At 44.2% G+C, this 13,331-nt stretch overlaps 1 protein-coding gene across 1 annotated transcript in view; it reads left to right on the top strand.

The window, feature by feature from the left end:
• UBE2G1 (ubiquitin conjugating enzyme E2 G1) overlaps positions 1–13,331 on the top strand; it is a 43,908-nt gene that overhangs the window by 934 nt on the left and 29,643 nt on the right. The window lies entirely within an intron of this gene.

The following is a 13,331-nucleotide window of genomic DNA, read 5'->3' as shown; positions in this document are numbered from 1 at the left end:
CTTTGTTCGGGCCTCAAGCGGCTGCTGCCCAGCGCCGGCCCCGTCCCCTCCCTTTGTCCGCGGCCGCCCGGACCTGGCTCGGCCCGTCCCGGCCGCGGGGCGAGCATGCGCGGCCGCACAAAGCCACGGCTCCGCGTCGCTCCTGCCAGACTTTAGAGAGACCCCCGGGGGGGCTTCCTCCGCGGCCCTGCGGCCTTTGCTCCGCCGCCCTAATCCCCGAGCGGAGCGGGGGGCCTCGGGGCTGCCAAGGTGTCAGGCGAGGCTCGTCGCCTCCCCCTTCCTCGCGGCCCGGAGGAGGAGGGCCGGGCTCCGGCCCACGTGTGTCAGTAGCCTGCGTGGAGGGGAGGGCAGGGCGCCTCTGCCACAGTGCAGCCACCTCCAGGACACTGGGGCCAGGAAGGGGGTGCGGCACGGTCCCAGGGGGCTCCACTGCTTTCCGCCTCTAAAATAACTCTGCTCCAGAGTTGTCCTTCACCGAAAAGTAGACCAGAGTCACTGCAGCTGGTGGGTTCGGTAGTGAAACCTCTCTCTCCTCTCACTGAGTCTGTTCTAGGAAACGGCAGGTGTGTATGAGCCTCTGTCTTCAGCGGTGGCGACGTGTTGTGCCCGTTGCTTACGAGAAGTGGGGTGCTGGCAGTGCCGGGGTGCGTGATTTAATGCTTCACTACCGCAAACTTATTCTGTCGATGTTATAGTCTGGGTACCTGCATGCTCAAGTGCTGTCACTTGATAATGGGTACAGATACAGCCTCGAATCCTGTGGCTGCTAAATGGGCCCTTTCTAAAGGACCCATGTGAGTAAATAAGCTGCTCAATACAGCTTTTGGGGTTATGGCGTTGAACTAGTTTAAACATTCAGTCGGCCAAAGACGCGAATGGGCCACTTTCACGGCTTTATCTTGTAGACACGATGTTCCGTAATTACAGTGTAAACATATTAGGCTGGATAATTCCTCCACTTCTTGTTTTTATTTGCTGGCATTTCTCCATAGCAAAATGAACAAAGTACCCTGTGATCAAAACAAATATCTTGGCTATGTGTCTTGTAACTATTCAGAGTTACAAGACCAAAGAGCGAGGCGTATTGCTTTTGAAGACAGTGGTGTCTTCTGAGGTTTAATCTTATTTTAATTGGAAGAAATAAGTCATGGATTGTTTGCGTGAAAGAGTGGTAACAACACTTCTATATCCCTTCCGTATCCCTATGTTTTAAATCCAGATGGGCAACCTAACCCTAATTCTTTCACTCAAGGGAGAGTTTGAGTAAACTTGGAGGGTAGGTATCTGAGTATAGAAATTGAATTACTTATAGTGCTTGTTAACCTGTTGATCATCGGATGGATGTGTACTTCTGCTTTAGACTGTGTTACTAAGACTTCATGTGCTATGAGTTGTATGTTAGTTGGACAACTGTAAGAACATAACAGTTGCCAACATGGGTTACTGCTCCCTCGGCACGTGGGAGATGACCTATTTAATGTCTGTTCTATATGTCCTTATTTTGACATGGGCCAACCTGTATTGTCAGACGCATTAACATAGCTGGCAATTTTGTATGTGGGTTTCCAGTGCAAGATCCTATAGTGCTATAGGGGAAGGTGTCTTTGGAGTGTTCAGAGTTCCTGGTTGAAGACGGTCTAAACGTTCATGTCATAACACAGACAGACAGACTTTCAAAGTGAATGACCGCTACAGAGGCCAATGCTCATCTTACTCGTGGCAGGCCACTTGAACTCAATGCTGAGGCTGAGCTTCATGGTAGGTCAGGTCTTCCTCCTTCGCTGCTGACTGTCTTCCAAGTCTCATCTGGGCCAGTGTATTTCACCCATAATACTTGTTGTTTCAAAACAATAATTAATATTCCAGTGTTCCTATATCTTGTGAGATGTTGGATGACACTAGATGTGCCTTTGGATCGCATAGGATGGAATTTGGCTAGTTTTTGACATGATCAAAGTTTTTATAATTGCTTTGGGTTATACACTTACCCATCGCAGTAGTAGTACTTAAGCATAAGAGGTCAGCTAGAGCTGACAGTTCAAGCAAGACATCCATCCCGCTCCTGGATAAGGAATCTGAGAAGCAAAATGGTGAAGCAGTTGATGTTCGTGAGATGAGATAGTGAGGGGAGAGAAACAAGGTGGAGACTCTCAGGGCTGCAACAAAATGACATGGGGAAGAGAGCAAGGGCACAGTACAAACACTATAAGTTCCTTTTAATCTGTCTTTCACCCTTTTTTTTCCCTTTATGCTGTTGGTAAAGGATTTTGGACTTGGATTTGTGGTGAAGTACTATAAACTTGCATTCAACTTCCATGCAAGTTCTGGAGTTGCACGTATTCAAGGATGACTCTTGGTCCAGGGTGCAGTTACCTCCTAAAACAAAGTTCTAGCTTGTTAAGCCCTCTTTCTCACCAAAGAAGTGAGAAGTTGGATTTTTCTGAGGACCTTGGATTTGATTTGGCTTTGCCTGCCTTTTCCCCTTCTTCCAGATGAGCACGTCAAAGGGAAGCTTCCTGCTAAAGCAAGAGGAGTTCTGTTAATTGCATAACTAGCACCACAACAATAGTTTAAATGAACTAATATGCTGCACTTCAACTCTGGGCAACTAAGACTTTCAAATTATCCAATTTTTTTTCTTACTGTAAGAAAAGTAACTTGCTGAGGATGGCTATTCTCGGCCAGGGTCACAAAGTATCTTCCTTCCTAAATACAGCAATTTGCATAGAGTTCATTTAACTTTGGTAATAAATTCCTTTGCCCAATATGTTTAGGCAATATTCAGCTGTGCTATCAAGAAACTAGGGTACAACTATATGTGCTTGCAATCTTACTTGAAGCTGTTAGTTCTAAGATTAGATATGGTTGTACCAATATTTAATATAGTGAAGAAACTTGGGTCCATATTTAGGTGCTTTTCTTTCAATGTAGGCTTAGGTCTGTTGTATCATTGTTCTCTAGTCTCCCTTCCAGTGAAGGTCTAGGACCCTTCATGAAGTTAGTCCAAGAGTTGTCACCTTGCAGTAGAGGCTAAAAGGGCACAGTTTCCATGGAAGGGGAGTAGAAATTCTATACAAATAGCCTTGGGGATCTTGAGTGCCTGCCTCTCCTGACTTTTTAGTGCTACCTGGTTTAATCACTATTTTCATTTTTTGTTTTGTTTTTAATTTGGTGTACAATAGAGAGTACAATAAGAGGATTAAACATTGTTTCACAAGGAGAAACACTAGTAAGTAACTCTTGCATAGAAGAGCTATGTGTTAATCAAGTGAAATTTGACATTTTCCATTGTCTGAGATTGCTACAGCCGTTGCAAAGCAGCAGAACTTCATATATACAATCTCTAAGACAGTGGGGGCCAACCTTTTCAGCAGGCATGCCACAAATCCCCCCCACTTCCCCGAGTGCTACTCTGATCTTTTCCTGGTCTGCTGCTCTGCTTGTGTTTCCTGCCCTGTGAACCCTGCCTGATCTGATACTGTGCCTTGTCCTCTGCCGTATCTGCCGCTGTGCTGCCCTGTCCCCTCTCCACTTGGGTGCATGCCATGCCAATACCACTTGCAGCACCTGTGCTGCAGTCTGGCCATTCCTGCTCCAAACAAAGCTGTCTGTAATGGTGTAATGGCAAGCAGAAAGCAACTTCTCAAGTACTGCTGTGACTTGCATAGCAATTTTTGGCAAAAAGATCTGACAGCAGCACACTTGACAAGCAAGTCAGTATTTATTTACAATTTCACACTTCTTTTTTTTTTTTTTTTTTTTTAATTATTATTCAGAGGGACTTGTCAAGCTTAATACTTCCACATCACTCAATGCCAGCATACACTTGCTTCTAAAAAGGTATCTTCCATATTTTGGACAAGCTTCCTCTACTTCGTTAGTGCTAAGATGCTCCTAAATCAGGGTTGTTCAATCCCTGGCTTACAGGCTACGTATGACCTGTGACATCTAGTCTGTAGGGATACCTGTGGATCAAAAAAAAATTTGCAGTATTTATTTCGGCTCCCCTGCTGCCAAACTTCTGGACCTATGGTGATCCCTGCAGGTCAAATGACATGGTTCTGTGCACTGGATCATGTGTGCAGGGCTTAATCCTTGGGCCATTCATCTAGCTTATGGGGACCAAAAAATTGCACACCACTGTCCTAATTTTTATCTGTAAACTTTGTTCTGTCATACTGCATATAAATTAATCTCATGAGCAGGATGCCTTTCTTGTGAGGTTGGCTAGACAGAAGTAACTAACTTCTAGATGTTGGCATTTTAGTTTGACTTAGGAAAAGGTTAGGGATGTGAATGTTGCACACTCATAACCTAGGTATGGTACATTACCCAGACCTAAGCAAAGGGGTCACATTGTATTATACAGTGTAATGCTATTGTTTAACAAGTCTCTTAATTTGGGAGGGCAAGCCTTATTCTACTGAGACAGGCAGAGTTGTCATTCAAATCTTAGTAAGTATGAGCACAAGCACTCTCAGACTTTTTGTTTCTTTGAATGAGAGATGCTGACTGTCTTCCCCTGAGCAGCAGTTTGAGGAATTCTCCCAGAGACAGGGGTGGGGTAACAAAAACAAGATGGTAATGGTGAGCTAAACAAATTAGATGGGCTTGATTTTTCTGAAATCCAACCTACTTGACAGTCACTCAGTAGAGAAGAGAAAGGTATTTGGTCAGATAGCAACAGCCCATTCTTTTCTGGTTAGGTGACTGACTGACTGACTCCCATCTCTTCCCCACCCTAATTTAGGCATAGCTGTAACTTTCTTCTAGGTTGCATCTAAACTATAAGTTCTAGACTTCTGATCTCCTTTGATAGGGGACTGGTTTAATCTATAAAAGAGGGTAACTGAATGTTTTCACATGCCAGACCCTGGATGTGGGGGAGGATGGGGCATGGACTTGTGGGCCATTGGGGTACTTACCAGGAATAACCTCAGACTAGAAGAACTGTGGTGTGCTACTGCCAAACAGATTTTTAACTCTGCCTGCCCCTGCCCCTCCCCCCAACCCCCCTTCCAACAAGTTATTTCCATCCTAAGGAAATGTCCTGATATGTGACTCTCTAGTTAGTTGCCATGGATGGGGACTCCACTTCTAGTGCTGGTAAAATAGCCAGTGGCTACGGGGGTAGGGGTGGGGGAGAGGAGGGAGGACTTATGCATTTTTAATTTTTTTTTGACCAATTTATCATAGCAGCTGAATAGGAGGGACAGAGTATCGTAGTAAGGATTAGAAAAAGCAGGAAAAGTCTTCAGCAGTAAGTATTTGGTCTAACTTTAGGCAGTATTGCTTTTGCTTGCATTGGTTTCTTCAAATGACAAATGTCAATGTCTTTTTAAGATCTCAGTTGGTTATATGCTGTGTAGGCTCTCATTCTCTTTCCTTTCAAAGCTGCAGTTTTAAATATCTCAAGCTTGGTTTTCTAAATCAAACTTAACTCTTGGGGAATACTAACTTTCTGGTTGACTATTCTTCATGGATAACTGTTTCCAGCTATGGCCTCTTGATCTACATTGGGGTGGTCAGTCTGCCAAAGTGCCACAAGTGGCATGGACAGCCTTTGTGTGGCACTCAATGGATCGGGGTGGGGGCAGAGAAACTTGGCAGAGACAGGGGATCAGTGTGTCACCTCGAGGGTGCTGGGCTAACTTGTGGCATCTGCCAAAGTTCGATCTCCACTGATCTAAATGAAGTACTCTAGCAAACTAGGGTTTTGACCTGGCTATCAATTCAAGACTTTCAGGCACATCTTAACTACTTCAGTAAAAACAAAAGCTAACTTAAGCTGTAGATATGTAATGTATGCTGGAGTATCTGGATCTAAGCCAGTCACTGCCCACATCAAGAATCAAGCAGTGTTGGAGTGGAACTGTAAGGCTCTCTCTCTTTTTTGTTTAATATTTTAGGCAAGTAGATTGATAGAATAATAATCTTTTTAAAGCACAAAAACTGGAGGCCTGACAAAGAGAGCCAAGCTTCTGAAGGTAGGAAGCATTTTTGACTTCCTGTCTCCCCCCCCCCCTTCCTAACTGTCTACATAAGGAATACATGGTGACAGCCTGAGTAACCATACTTGAGCTCAAATTACAAGGCCACCTAATCTTATCCTTTCCAGCAGCCTGCCACACATCAGCTCTGATTCCATTGGGGGGTACCCCTGAGCTAATAGCAATGTATACACACCCCATCAGTGAAATGTATGCCAGACTCATCTTGGCAAGAACTTGTTAGATATATCTGAAGCCAGGCACTTAGAGTTCATTCTAATAAGTGTGAGCCTTTCTGGATAGCTTAGATTAATTATTTTGCTGCTTCCCACTAGCACTGATCAGGTATCCAGGCCCTGTTTAGAATTAATTGGTGGGGTGGGGGGAGTTAAATCTGAAAGAGATTTATTTTTGAGGCACAGCTATACCTCCTGGATGTCAACTGAACAACTGCTTATGCTGGTCTTTAAAATACTGGGGAAAAGTAATTCATATTTTCTGAATATGAAGTATTGCCTCTTTACAGGAAATAGCCTGACTAGCCAGTTTTAAGTCTAGCTGCAGTGACTCATGTGCAAGGCTGACAAGTAATATTCTGAAAAATCTGGTGGAGAAAACGAACTTGTCTCTAGAGCAGTTCTGAGTAACAATGCAGCCCGGAACTGAATAACAGGTTTTGGTATCCTATTAGTAACAAAAGAAAACAAACTGGAAAAGTGCCTCTGAATTACTCAACTTCTCATGTCGTGGGTATTCTGGGGCTCCTGGCAGAGTGCTAGGATGTTAACATCTCCATATGGCCCTTCTGTCAGCTTCTCACTTCTGATGGGTGGATTCCCTGGAACGTTTGCTTGTAGAACAGCCTCCACCAAGGCCAGGTACAGTTTTGGTACTTTTAAAAACCAATCAGTTCTACCGCTCATAACAAAAATGTGTTATGGCTGCTCACTGAAGGTGTTCTGGATAGTATGAAATGGTAGGCAAGAAAACTAAGTTTTGCTCTTTCTAAGGAGGTGATCTTGTCACCCCTTTAATCTGCCTTCTGAAGTAAGCCACAACTTAGTGCATTGGATCATGCCCTTTACCCTCGGGGACAAATAACTTCAAACAGAAGTACACCTCTAAGGTGTTGTAATGCCTATTAGCCTTCTGGAAGTGAAGTGATGGTATGATATGTGAATGTCTTCTCTTTCTGGGAAAGAGCGCCCATCTTCAAAATATGCCTGCATGAAGGCTGGTGTGGAAGGGATTCAAGCACTTATGATTAGACTAACTCATTTGGAAGTATAAGAGCAGGGGACATGCATCAGTTTCTGTACTAGCTCAAAAGTGGAGGTAGCTTGGGACTTCTTGTAACTAACTAGTGACCAGAACTTCTTGCTGAAGCCAAGGAAATTTAAAGGATAGTGGCCCTTATGCTGCTCCTTCTACTTCCTGATGCTTAAGTGTGACACATGGATTAACTAGTGTGTGAAGAATGGCAAGAGATGTTGTGACGGCTAATCTAGCTGTCAAAATAATACCTATACCACAGTTGGATTAAGGAAAATATTACTAGTTGTTGTATACAAGCATTTCAGTGCTGTACATGATGCAGGTGACTTGAGGTACCAAAACCTGGATTTGATTAAGTCTTAACTTCTGCTACAGGTGTTTACTGAATTACTGTACTTGGTTAATGTTACTTCTCTTTAATTGGACATTAGACACTAGATACCACTTCTCTGCTGCCTCTAACATGACTGATATCTATTGATGCTAGCCTAAAGGCTGACCTGTGGCAGTGTAGAGATGTGCTGTTACTGGAAAGCAGGTCATCCTTTTACAAGGCCTTGGGGGGAAAAAAAGGCTGGTTGGCTTGGTGTGTAGTCTGTCCTGCAGGTCAGTCCTGCAGGCATTAAGGGGTCTGGGGCTGCCTGTGAGCTAGGAACATTAAAGGGCTGCTGGTGCTGGGACTCCCAGTTCACAGGCTGGTCCAGGCCAGCAGTCGCTCAGTGTTGCGGACCTTCCCCTGCCCCTTCTCCCTCCCCCACACTGCCCTGTGGCTAAGGAATGCACCTTTGTGGCACAGTTGCATGTGATCATGCATGTTGTGGTATTATGTAGCGCACATCCATAACAAGCCAAAAAACATCTGTCAGAGCCCAGAGGGAATTTACGGAGTCTGGCTTGCTTTTAACTTAACATATATTTTACAGGGGAAATGCCCTGTTCTAGCTTGACTGAAGTCTTAACTCGTTTCCAATATAGGTGTGACTTGTTGCCCTGGATAAAACAGACTTGCTCTTACAAACACATCCTGGAATAGAATTCTTTCAAGCTTCTTTGTAGAGAACGTCATAGAAGATGTTTGAGCATGAAGACATTTGGCTATTAGTGTTCAGTCATAGCCATTAAACTGGTTTGGTCTCGGATCAATACAGACATCATTGCTGAACTGAATAACACTGTTACATCCAAGGTTCATTTGCCCTCAGGTCTGGCAACAACATATGCCACCTGCTTACAGTGCCCCTCTGCTGTCTTTAGATAGATGGGGTGATCCCTATGTGTAAGAGTGAACGAACACCCATCTAACTTCATCTCCAAAAAAAATAAAAAACCTGCAAGTGCCCACGGGAGAACACTAACTTCTCTGGATGTTCCTTGGCTGACTTCACAGTAGCTGTTCTTCAACAAGAAGCCTTTTTAAGAACAGACTTGAATGGGAAATGCAGAACAAGAAATCATCTAGAGATTGGTTGTTGAGCATGATTTTAAATGAAGACTATATGGAGTCTTTTTATCCTGTTACCTGGATTAACTTTTTGTGACACCCTTCCCCCTGCCCCCTTTTGGCAGGCTGTATGACTAGCAGTCCTGTTCTGTTCTTTGCACAAATCTTCCAGCTTTCAGCGCTGCCAAGTCCTCCCAAGCCAGTTAGGAAGGCATATTAATGACTTTATTGGTGGTAGACGTATTCCTGGTTACTGTGCAAGTGAGGCACTGTTCACTATGATTCCTTTTAACAATCTGAATTGTCTTCAGCATTCAGTTGTCTCACAAGAGTTGCTGTAGCAATTCAGGTAAACTGGATTTTCCAGCAGTTCTCGGAGTGGCCACTGAAAGATGAGGAAAACCATCATCCAACTAATCAATACTAGGTAGCACTAACATTTCTGTAGTAGCTAGTAATGGAGCCTGGATGAACTTTAGAACTTGTCTTCCCTCGCTGAAGGGTGTATTTCTGCACTCTACCTGTTTTTACATAGAGAATTTCACCTGGAGTTTGTAAGAGCAATTGCAGTACTATGTTAACTCAAGTGTTCACATAACATAGAACTTGCCTTATTTGATATGTTTTATCCTTATGACTGCTAAATGGAGTGGAGGAATCAGTTTGGCAGAGACTAAATGATGTGCCCTTATTCATGTGGCATGTCATTGTCAGATGCTACTAAGATGCTCACCGAAAACACAATTTTTGTGAGCTGTGGCTCTTATGTAAGGTATTTTAATGCACTTGGATTTCCCCTGCAAGTGGCCTGCTGTGCCATGGTTGTAGTTCAGTTTATGCTGATCCATACCATCCATTATTATCTGGGGTTTTCTGGAGAAAGTGAGGATATCTTAAATGCAGAGCATTGTACAAACTTGGATTATATGCCCAAAGTGTGTTGTAACTCTAAAACTTAGTCTCTTCAAAAAAATCACAAAAACTATTGAGCGGGACTATATACATTTCTTCTGTAGCAAAGTAATGTTCATGTCCATTCAACTTCTGTAACTTCCGGGTGGTAGTATGGTACAACTTTCAACATTTTAAATTCCCAAAAATGGAACAAGGGTAGAAGCTGAAAGCTTTGGCAAGAAAATAAACTACTTCATCCAAACGCTGATCAGTCGAACCATTTTTGTATCTCATGAATAACTCAACTCTTGTGGATTTACACCCATGCCCCCCTTCTTAACCCCACCAGTACTATCCTTCCCCCAAATAGTGGCACACCAGCTTAAAAAAATGAAACTTGTAGCAATAACTGGATTGTAATTGATCAGGCTGTAAAGGTCTTTGTCCCAGTTCAGGACAAATGAATAATTTGGTTGTATTTAACGTGCACGTGTGTATGTAGCTTTATTGGTTTTGTTAAACTTCTAGATTTCAGTTGTACTTCTGTTATATTGTATGGGGCTGTTATAAGAATCTCACTAAGCTGCTGAAAACTGTCATGGTAAATGTACTTCAGAAAATCTTAAAATGCTTCCAAGATGCTTTGAAACAAACTATCTGTCCCTTACTACACGGACACCATCCGGTTATGCACCTTTCATTGTGCATCTGTCTAGGCTTAGTGTCGCTAGGAAAAACTGTATAAAACTGACTACCCAAGCTGGGCTTCTGAAGCTACTGTTGGCAGAAGGGCTTATGTACTTGTGCATGATTGGAATATTAAAGCCCTGAGAGTGTTGTGACATGAAAGTATTTAATAATGTTTTAAGGCTTGAGTCTATTCATGTTCAACCCAGTAGCATGTGTAGCAAGTAGTCTTTTGGCTGTCTATAGACTTACAGGATTACTTGCAAGGTGCTCAATAAAGACTTGGATAGAAAAATATGGGTTCTTTCAGGTCAGCTACCAAAGAGTAAAACAAACCAACCAACATTAGAGTCGTTCCACAAAACGACTCTTGATGGACAATCCAAGTTCAGGTCTTGTTAAACTTTTAACAAATGACGGAGATGGCAACAGCAGGTTGCCAGGGGTATAGATGAGCCTCGTGACGTACTGGAGCCTGGGCAAGCAAAGTAAACCTAGTAAACTGTTTTTTTTTGTTTTTTTGTTTTTTAAACTGTGGATGGTACAGAAGAGATGGGAGTGTGCTTGGGAGGATGGGGAGGTTGTTTGTCCTTTTTTTCCCTTCATACAAGGAAGTCATTTACAGCCATGTCCATGAGTCTTAAACTTATACTTCTGTCAAAGTTGAATTTGCAATTGCTGACTGAAATTTCAGTAATCCAAAATAACATGAAAAACCAAGGAACCAACTACAACACCTGATTACCAATACTTGCAGCTTTTTTTTTTTAAATGGTTTTAACATTTACAGTCTTCCATAGGGGTGCTACACACGGAGGCAAGTGTCCAAGCCAGCTGATCCTTTGAATCTGAAGACTGAATCAGGAATGGTTGCCAAGTCAGTTGATAGGGACCACTGCTCCAAAAAGTTATTTTTATCATGGCAGACTTCCTTCCATCTCTCCAAAATGGACATTAGTCATGAGAAATATCTTACTTCAAAACTAAAATTACCATGAGGCTTACTTTGGCTAGTATGCTAAATGGCTCCTGTTGGCCATGTTCTTAACATGCTGTGAAGTGATAGAAGTGGAAGACGTGGCCAAGATACTGGACTGGACTAGATGAATGTAGCTTGTACTAAACCAGTACAGGAGGAAGATAGACAGCATACAGTTCTCTGGAAACCCCTCCGTCCTAATAAGCTGTTTTTTAATTTTAGCCAATTTAAGTCCAGTATTGTCCGAACAGGGGACTAGCCTGTAATGGGTATGGGGAAACGAATAATAGGGAGGAACTCGTTTCTTCCCACCCCCAAACATTGATGGCTTCTAGTGGGCTGCATTGCAGGAGCATAGTGTCAAACAAACGAGTAACTACACAATTCGTCCTAATCGGGGATCCTGGCTTTCTCTCTATTTTTTTTGCAAAAAAAAAAAAAAAAAAGAAATTCTGATAACCCGAAAAATCTGCAACTTTAAAATGAAAGGTCTTGTGGGGGGGCTGCCACAGGGGGCTCCCAGTTGCCAGAGCTATGGGGCCAGGGACCCAGGTTCTGTGACCTAGCGCTGCAGGGAACAGTGGGGCTGTGCGGGGATCTCTTTGCCTCTGAGGTCTGCATTGCTTAAAACCTCTCTGCCTCTGAGCGCCGCATAGCAATGCGTCGCCTGCATGCTTGGCAGCAGTGTGGGGTTGTTTCCTATGGTTGTATGAAATTTTGCTGAGCGTTTAGTTTCGAAGCTGTTCCAAGCTGAAAACAGCAAAATCAAAACTAAACAAAAAGCTCTGAAACAGCTTTGAAATGAAATGAGGATACTCTAAATGTTTCATATTTTGAAGCAGCCTGGTGGTGGGAGGCAGGGGAGGGCTAGGGCTGTGCTCTGAGCAACTCTGCAGCCCCTCTTATCCAGTGCAGATCCAAAGGTCTGCCCTCCTGGGGGCCTGGGCCCTCAGATCTGCGTGCAGGATGATGGCAGGCTGCCGCTGCCAGCAAGCATCAAGAGTTATGCTTTTAGCATTCTGAGGTGCAGTTTCTGAGAAACCTCTGCCCCCATCTCCTTAAAAATTGGCAGGGTTCGTGCCCTTGGAAGGGGCTACCATCCCTGCATTTTCATCTGAATCAGGCAAGAAAGGACAAGGTTTTAAGCATTTTCATGATTCCCTATTGTAGCCAATGGGCGAAACACCGAAACTGTTTCAGCAAAACAGGACAGTGCTTTGAAATGGTGCAACAGATGTCGAAACAATGATGTTGTGCACAGCTCTGTTGTTTTCCTCACTGCTATGCAGGCTGGGGGGACATCCTCAGGGCAGCATGGAGCTCACAGCTGCAGGGAGATCCCCGTGCCGCCCTGCTGTTCCCTGCAGGGCCGGGTCACATCCACTGGGCTATGGAGGCAGCCTGCCCTGTGCTCAGATCTGGGGGGGCATGGGTCCCCCCCAATCCCCTGGGAATGTGTGCAGTGGTGGGGAGCTCCCCCACCCTCCCAGCCCCAAGAACCATGCATCACCAGGCTGGGCAACAGCAGTCCCAGCCCTGCTGTTACCAGATTTGCCCACTACTTTGGGGTGTGCTCATTTATGAGGGCTAGGGTCTTGGTAATTCTGTTAATGTGCTGCTTGTGTTACTGGTGTTTCTACATGGAGCTGTATCTCTCCCCGTGCAAGCCATCACCCCCAGTGGAGCTATCTTGCAAGACTCAGTTCAGTGGGGCTGGGTTCCTCCAGTCCCCAAATCAGTCATACACTCAAACACACACACATTAACGTGACATGCCTGACCTGGCTGGGTTGATCAGCATGGACAGGCTGACACCCTCATATGCCAAGAATCAGTTCATCAGAGCAACAATAACTACAGTCAGACACAAGCACACAGTTAAACAGAATACCTCTGAATCGGGCCGGGTGTCCAGATGACACCCTCGTGGGCCAGCATTCAGTTCATTAGGGCACATCTGAGCCAAACTGGGTCAATCAGCCTGTACAAGCTGATTCCCTTATGCGTTTCAAACTCAGCATGTCCCAATCTTTTAGCCTCTTGACAAGCAGACCCCACAGTATTT

This window comes from Crocodylus porosus, unplaced genomic scaffold (genome assembly GCF_001723895.1).
Source record: "Crocodylus porosus isolate Cpor-Errol unplaced genomic scaffold, CroPor_comp1, whole genome shotgun sequence".
NCBI lineage: Eukaryota > Metazoa > Chordata > Crocodylia > Crocodylidae > Crocodylus > Crocodylus porosus.
Note: the sequence above shows the minus strand (reverse complement) of the source record. Positions and strands in the feature narration are given on the sequence as shown.